Source organism: Chinchilla lanigera, unplaced genomic scaffold, assembly GCF_000276665.1.
Source record: "Chinchilla lanigera isolate Chin_1 unplaced genomic scaffold, ChiLan1.0 scaffold00007, whole genome shotgun sequence".
In the NCBI taxonomy this organism is placed as follows: domain Eukaryota; kingdom Metazoa; phylum Chordata; class Mammalia; order Rodentia; family Chinchillidae; genus Chinchilla; species Chinchilla lanigera.
This window is the reverse complement of record NW_004955408.1, coordinates 1,609,814-1,618,001: the sequence shown is the minus strand read 5'-3', so window position 1 is coordinate 1,618,001 and position 8,188 is coordinate 1,609,814. Positions and strand designations below refer to the sequence as shown.

The 8,188-nt window shown below is 44.3% G+C and overlaps 1 pseudogene; it reads right to left on the bottom strand.

Annotated features, from left to right (window-relative positions):
• Positions 1-2,214: 2,214 nt before the first annotated feature.
• On the bottom strand, positions 2,215-3,142 carry LOC102009690 (annotated as a pseudogene).
• Between the last annotated feature and the right edge of the window lie 5,046 nt (positions 3,143-8,188).

The window sequence follows — 8,188 nt, the reverse complement described above, 5'->3', positions numbered from 1 at the left end:
TAAACATTCACTGTACCTTTCAATCACGCATTTTAATGAAGAAGTAGATCTGGGTCATGCACTGTATGTAAGAGGTAGACTTGCTCCCCACTAAGTGATTCATGTGCATCTTGGAGACAGTGATTCACTTATTTATGCTTATGTCATACTTTGCAATACAACCTAATACTGGCTGAGTATGCCTTATCTGAAATACTGTGACCATATGTATTTGACATATAGATTTTGGAATATTTAAATACATATGTGAGATATCTTAGAGATGGGACTCAGTTCTAAACATAAAATTGGTTTATATTTCATATACATCTCATACATGAGAGAAGGTAATTTTACAAAGCCACTTATTGAATCTCAAATGTGTTCACTGAGTTTCCTCTTAAATAAACTGATGAGTCAGAAAGTATGAGAAGTTTGTCCCCTTTAGTCAGGTTCCTGCTGGCACAATGCATAATCTTGGGAGTTCCATCCTCCAGCTTGAGAAGCTCTGTGTGGGTGCTCCACTGCATCTGGGGATGGGATTCATGGGTCTGTTAGGACAAATGCACAATTGCTAGAGTTTTTTTAATATTAAGTGAATCTGGGTGTGGTGACACACATCTATAATCCTGGAACTCTGGAGGCTAAGGCAGAAGGATCACTTAAGTTCAAGGCCAACCTGAGTTACACAGTCAGTTCAAGGCCAGCTGGAACTACACAGCAAGATTCTGTCTCAAAAAACCAAAAAAAAAAAAAAAAAAGTCTTAAAAAGTAAAAACTCAGCTAAGTCTTTCAGCAGAGAATGTGTAAAGAGGATGATTTAGAGAAAAAAAATGAGGTGGAAGAGAGACTTATTTGAGTTAATGAGAAAGAAAACTGTAAGGCCAGCTTGAGGCTAGGCAGTGTCAGGCTTTCTACTTGAAAGGACATATGCTCTGGTTTCTCCTGGCCTCTTCCATATTTTCTATTAGCACCTCTTCTGTATAGTTGCTAGCATACAATTGACATTAGGAAGCTTAAAGTTAGCCTGTGTGCAGGATGCTGTGGATTCTCCCCAAGCTGCTCCTGGGATCAAGGTGGTGGGTGGGAGACTGAGTAGGCAGGAGTTGCCGGTGAGGACTGATCAGGCTTGAGATTGGGGGAAATGGACAGAGAGGAGACAAGCAAGGAGGCCAGTGAGTGGAGGGCAGTTGAGGGCTGAGCACTGGGGATTCCAGTGAGTATGCTCTGGACACCCAAAAAGAGATAGTGGGAGATGATGTTAGGGGCACTGAGTGCTACACATAGAATAGAAGAGGCCTGCAGTCAGAGAACAAAACAAACTGTGGACTGGCAATCAGCAGTCCTGGGTTCCAGTTCCAATTCTGCACTAATTCCTGTCCTGCTGTCTCTGAGCTGTAACACTGACTCAACATTTTAAGGAAATATTTGCTTCCTTGGGGTCATCTAAACCTGAAAGGTGGCTGAGTCCACCAGGAAGAAGAGCTACTATTTAAAACTTCTGGTAGCATCCCTGCCCAACTCCTGTGCTGAGTAGCAAAACACCAAAAAGGGGGCTGGGGATTTAGCTCAGTGGCAAAGCGCCTGCCTGGCAAGCGCAAGGTCTTGAGTTCAGTTCCTGGTACTGGAAAAAAACCAAAAAAAAAAACACCAAAAAGTCCCATGTCCTGTGGGCAGCAGGGGGCACCGTGAGAGGCAAGGGAGGAGAATAAGCCTGGGCCAGAGGAAGAGTGACCTAACACAGCCATCACCAATAACTCTGAGATCAGAGCATTTTGAACAGTTGTAGTCAATAGTTCCTAGTTGTTCTCCCCAAAGCGTTAACTTCTCTGTCAGCCACGAGGATAAAGGTAACATCACTTACCTGAAGCTGCAGAGAGCGAGTGATTCTAGGGAAGGTCAGCTCTAAGTCTTCTGGGATTTCTAAATTTTTGTGATGGCTGGACTCTTGGTGGGTGGTGAGACCCTACCAAAAGTGAATATCCAAATATCCCTGATCCTCAGATATTCTTGACAGTAAAATGAGTACGATAAAATCTACAATTTCCATAGCTAACAAATGTTTTTGACTATGAGTATCTGTCTTGTCTCAAATGTACAAGAATGATCATGATCACATGTTTCTAGTTACAGAAAGTCATGGGTGAGTTTGGCAGCTATGTGGACCTCACTTTCTGTGTAAAAATGAAGAAACATGAGGTCCTGTAGTTGTCATAGCTCTAACATTGTCTGATGCTAGCATCTGAGAATTAGCTTCCTCAGAGCTGTTTTCATGTCCCCATTCCTCAGGCTGTAGATGAAAGGATTGACCAGCGGTATCACCACTGAGAAGATGACAGAGGCCACCGAGTCCTGTACTGAGTAGGAAGATGAAGGGTGCATGTAGACACCCAGGGCTGCCCCATAGAAGAAGGAGACCACAGTGAGGTGGGACCCACAGGTGGACAGGGCTTTCTTTATCCCCTGGGCTGAGGGCAACTTCAGTATTTTAATGAAGATGTAGGCGTATGAAACAACAATGCATGTAAATGGCATGAGAAATACCAAGCTACCCTCAGTGAAGACCACCAGTTCATTGACAAAAGTGTCAGAACAGGAGAGCTTCAGGATAGGGTAGGGGTCACAGAAGAAGTGGTGCACAGTGTTGTTGGAACAAAAGTTGAGTCGAACCAGGAGCAGAATGTGGAGGAGAGCATGCAGGTTTGTAATGACCCAAGAGACGGCCACCAGGAGGACACAGAGCTTGGGCCTCATGATTATGGTGTAGTGGAGTGGGCGACAGATGGCCACGTAATGGTCATAGGCCATCGCACTCAGAAGGAACCCGTCCATGTTGCCAAAAAGGAAAAAAAAAAAAACACATCTGTGTCATGCACTGCGTGTAAGAGATGGACTTGCTCCCCACCACGTGATTCACCAGCATCTTGGGGACTGTGGTTGATGAGAAGCAGATGTCAACACTGGAGAGGTTGGCCAAGAAGAAGTACATGGGCGTATGGAGATGAGGGTCACAGCTGATGGCCGAGATGATGAGCAGGTTGCCGATGATGGTGACCAGGTACATGCACAGGAACAGCCCGCAGAGCACCTCTTCCTGCTCTTGCTTCCCAGACAGTCCCAGGAGGAGGAATTCTGTGATCGTAGTGTGGTTGTCCCCATGCATGTCTGGGGCAAAGAAAGTGTCCTCATACCAAAAGATCATATGCTAACATTTGTTTGAAAAGAAATCATCATATAGTTTGGGCCAGGTTATTCATTATTGAGAATTAACTAAAGCAGAATTAACTTGTTGAATATTATTGATAAGCCATGATTAATAAATATTCTTTAATTCCTAATGGCTACAGTTTTATTAACCCTACTCATTTTTGCTGAGTACTTTCTTCTACAATATTTAACTTAGTGTAACAATTCACCCTGTAGGTAAACTACCTATGATAGGGCAATTAGAGTTACCCAAATTCACAGCCAATTAAACCTAGAGTTCTAAACCACATGAGGTGCTTTTTTGTATGTTCTGTGTTTTGTTTAGCTACCATTTACAATATAAATTACCAAAAGGAACTTTCTGTACTAAGTACCATACAATAACTCTGGACATTTTACCTGTGACCTTTTATTTTCTCAGATTTGGAAAATCCTGGGCTTTGGTAGTCTTGCCTCATAGTCGCCATCAACATTTCAGCTACCACTAGCACATTCTCACAGCAGCTCCCAGCTGTGGGGTCTGCGACTGGGCTTGGCCTGGTGCAGGGTTCCTGCTCCTTGCTGCTGCTCAGAACAAGGGAACACGTTTGTGCATCTGCCTTCTTTTTGTTCTAGGATGAACAGTGTTTGCTGACTGACAAGAGGAAATCCAAATGGTGCATCCAAAATGATCCAGGGTCTAAGAAATCACCTCAGGCAGGGGGTCAGTAAAACATACTGAATCCAGTTCCCGTGGGAGAACTCAGGGAAAAGGAGAGGAGCTGCAATTCTGTGCGTGTGAAGCCCAGAGGAAAGAGGGTAGGGAGAAGCAGCAGCTGATCTGTGAAGTGGCTGAGGGCCATGTCAGGGAGCCTTCCCAGGAGGTTGTTACAGATTGCACACAGTATGGGTACAGCGAGAGTTAAATGAGTGAAATAAAGGGCAAAGTGCTGAAATGTGAAACTATTTTTGCTGGATTAATTCTGAGAACCAAATACTAATCCTAAGGATTGGAAAAAGCTAGTAGCTTCTCTGGGTATGCATGGGTACTTTGGACCATATAAACTGAGAACAAGGCAGAGTTAGTAAAATATGTCATCAAGAGAGGGAAAAGAGTGCCTTGAGTTCTGGATGTTAATGATCTGGCCTTCAGTACAGCTATAGTATCACAGTGGGAGCAGAGAGGAGCAGGTGACAAGATTGCCCCTGTGCTTCACTGTTATGAATACCCACTGCATATGCTTCCACACCTTGTGTTACAGTGTCTGTATAAAGAGTTGTGCTGGCATCAGGGTGATCAGTCACTGGAAGTAGCATTACCATTTTATGGTTCAAAGCCATCAAGTTTAACTTCTGGAGGAACCTGCTACTTTACCATAAGTCATGCACTCACTCCTCTCACTCTGATGCATATTTGCCACTTGTCCTCTACATTTTTCAAGTTTATTGATACAATTTAGATATTCATAACAATCATATGCATCATAGGGAATGTATATCCCAACTTTTGGATTTTAATTGACATTCCCTGCTGCTTCCTCATATGGAGAGATGCTCCTACAACTGCCTTTGGCCAGCACCTGAGTTGCTATGACTTCAAACCCGTCACTGTCTGCTTTCTCGCATTGCTCTCCGTGGGTTATGACAGTGTGTGACTGTCTGAGCCAGCTCACATATCTGCATCCCTGAGTTGTCAGAGCCCCTGAACCCTAAACACAGGCTGCTTGGTCTCTGGACTCCAATCCAAGTCACTGTCCCCCCGTGGAGCTGGAAATGACATCCAGGTCACCCAGTGTGAGACCCTTTGTTATGTGATCGCAGAGCACAGTGGACAGTGGACACCAAGGCAGAGAGACCCAGAGCAGGAGGGCCTTGCTGTCTGACAAGTCTGTCTTTGGCGTGCTGGGGATGCCAGTTCTTGGCTCTGAACTGGTGGATGAGCTTATTAATAATCTGCTATGGCTGCACCTCGTACTGCTGAGCCTCCTTGTCTTCTTCCTTTTCCACTGCCTGTTTTCTGTCTCAGTCTGGAGACGTACTCACTCTGTTCTGCAGTGGACAGCCATAGCTAGAGGAAAAGGGTCCTACGTGTCAGAGCACAAGATGTTTCATCCTTTGAACCTGGTTAGCTGCCAAGGGATTTAGTAATCTGTTTTTGCAAATGCCTGTGTCTGTGTTTGTGTTCATGGAAATCTGTCCTCTGAGAAACTGCCCTCCCCTGATTTCCCAGCCCTCTTACCTGGTTGCTGTCAGGTGATGTCAGGAAATCCCCATCTCTTCAGTCTCTTGCTGGACCTGGATGAAGGGAAATCCAGGCTGAGAACTACAGGCTGTTTTTCACCGGAGGAGAATGACAGTGAGACTTGTGGCTCTGCTGGGTCAGGCTTGGATGCCTGGGAGCAAATAGATCCTCCATCCCTGGAGATCAAGGCTTCCAAGAAGAAGCCAGGATTGGTGACCCCTGGGGTTGAGTCCCCAGAGGTCCTCATAGGGACACATATTAATTGGTCATTGTTTTCATCCTGTCTGGACACATTCACAAATTCTAAGACATTGAAGCCATTTCCAGTTCATAGATTATGAATATAGCTACTATAACAATTGCATACAGAGTTTTGTGAACATAACTTGATATTTTTACTTGGGTAAATGTGTCACTATGTTTTATGGAGTTAATTTTGTACATTGATGCCATCACTCCACTGAGGCTGTATTTGGAGGTAGGGTATAGAGAAAGGAATTCAGGTCAAAGGAAGCTGTAAGGGTGGAGGCCTTGTCCAAGGGGATTCATGTCCTCATAGAGACTCCATCATTACTGATGTTGGAGGGACCATCAGTCCCCTGGTTCTTACTGTCCCATTTAAGGAATTAAATGGAAAAATTGGTGACTATGAAAGTTTAATGTTTATTTTATTCAATCTTTGCTAACTTATCTGTCTAGACAGAGACCATAATACATAAGAATGCTCTATTTTGTTGAATATCCATGTGCAGTAGAATGTATACTGCAGTTTAGGTGTGTTATGTTAACCTCATTGAGGATATTATCCAGTTTTGGTCTCTTTAATTTTAATTTAGTTGTTTTATCAGTTACTTGGCAATGACTATTAAAATCTGCTTGTACATCAGTGAATTTTTATGAGTTTTGAAGTTTTTTGTTTAGATATGTGTACATTCTGCATTTGTGATGTCTATCATGAACTGCCCTTTGTCACTTTGAAATTTCTCTGTGTATTTTGGAATATATTTTCTCACTCAAATTATATTGTTTTCTAATATTAATATAACCACATCAGTTTCTATATACTTAAAATGTCATGACCTCTTTTCATCGTTTAACTTCAATCACTAACATAGTTTCATATACTTTATTTAATTGTTTTAAGTTTTATGTAAGGGGATAGAACAATTGTGTATAATTACACTGATATAGGTAGAAAAGGGAGTTCTCCTCCATTCAAGAATTCTTTGTTTATTGAGATACAAAATACTGATGGATCACATTTTTATCCCTTGAGCCAGTGTCTGCCTCTCATAGGAAGGTTTAGTCCATCTACATTTATTGTAATTACTGATAAAGAAGGATTTACTTCTACCATGTACTATTTGTGTTCTGTATGTCTGATTTTTAATCCTTAATTCTATTATTGTTAATACTATTTTCCTATGTAAATGATTTTTTTGTATCATACTCTTTCTATTCCCATTTTCTCCATTTTTCTGTATATTTTAAAATTACTTTCTTAGTAGTTACCGTGAAAATTATAATTAACATTTTAAATTTATAAGAACTTACTTTCAGTGAGGCCAGTTTAAGTTTTAGGAACATTCTGTTCCTATACATCTCTGATTCTTCCCTGTATATTGTGGTTGTCACAGGTTACATCTTTTTACGTTGTGTGCTCATTAATATAGGGGTATAATTACATTATATGTTGGCATTTTAAATCATATAGAGATGCACTGTACCAAATACAAGAATACTACTTACCTATGTATTTACCTTTACTAGTGTTCTATATTTCTTACAAGTTCAAGTGACCATCTAATATCCATTCATTTAAGCCTAACGGACTCCTTTTAACAGGGAGCCACGGGCGGGGAGTGCCGGTCTTCTGGCTGGCTAGCTTCCTGCTTCATAGGCTCCAGGAGGGATGGTCCCGGGTGCACGGGGAGCCTCCAGTGGGGAGCGCCGGTCTTCGGACTGGCGGCTCACTCCCGGCCTTATAGTTCCCCGGAAAGGAGGGCTTCCGGCGCACAGGGAGCCATGGGCGGGGAGCGCCGGTCTTCCGGCTGGCTGGCTTCCTGCCTCGTAGGCTCCTGGAGGGAGCGCCCCCAGTGCATGGGGAGCCTTGGGCGGGGAGCGCAGGTCTTCGGACTGGTGGCTCACTCCCGGCCTTGTAGGCCCCCGGAAGGAGGGCTTCTGGTGCACAGGGAGCCACGGGCAGGGAGCGCCGGTCTTCCAGCTGGCTAGCTTCCTGCCTCTTAGGCCCCCGGAGGGAGGGCCCCCAGAGCATGGGGAGCCATGCAGCGGCGAGTGCTGTTGCGTGCCGGCCCTTAGGCCAGCTGCTGCCGCTCAATTGAGAGCTATCATGACACAGAGAAACAGTGACACAATTGGCCCAACATGCACCGACTGCAGTTGCCCACCCACGGATGTGTGAATCATTGAAACTTTGAACAACCCCTGGGAATACATGCCATACAACGGGCCACTCTTGCTCCTGCCATTGAGAACCAGAAAGGTCCAGAGCCAGTGGAGGAGCAGTTGCTGAACAAGGACTCAGAGAGCATGAGAATGCAGACTAAGCCCACGGAGTCAGAGATCCAGTGGACTGGGGTCACGAGAGCCACTTGGAAGCTGTAAACCAGGAGGACCTTGCACAATACCTGCAGAGACTCACTGGAAGCCATTCTTCCCCTGACAGTACAGGCTGTGGTGGAGCTCCACAGAAGTCTGCAGCAGGATTCCTGCTGCCTGTGCTGACAGTTGGGGAGAGGATGCTAACTGGTTGTGGGGTCC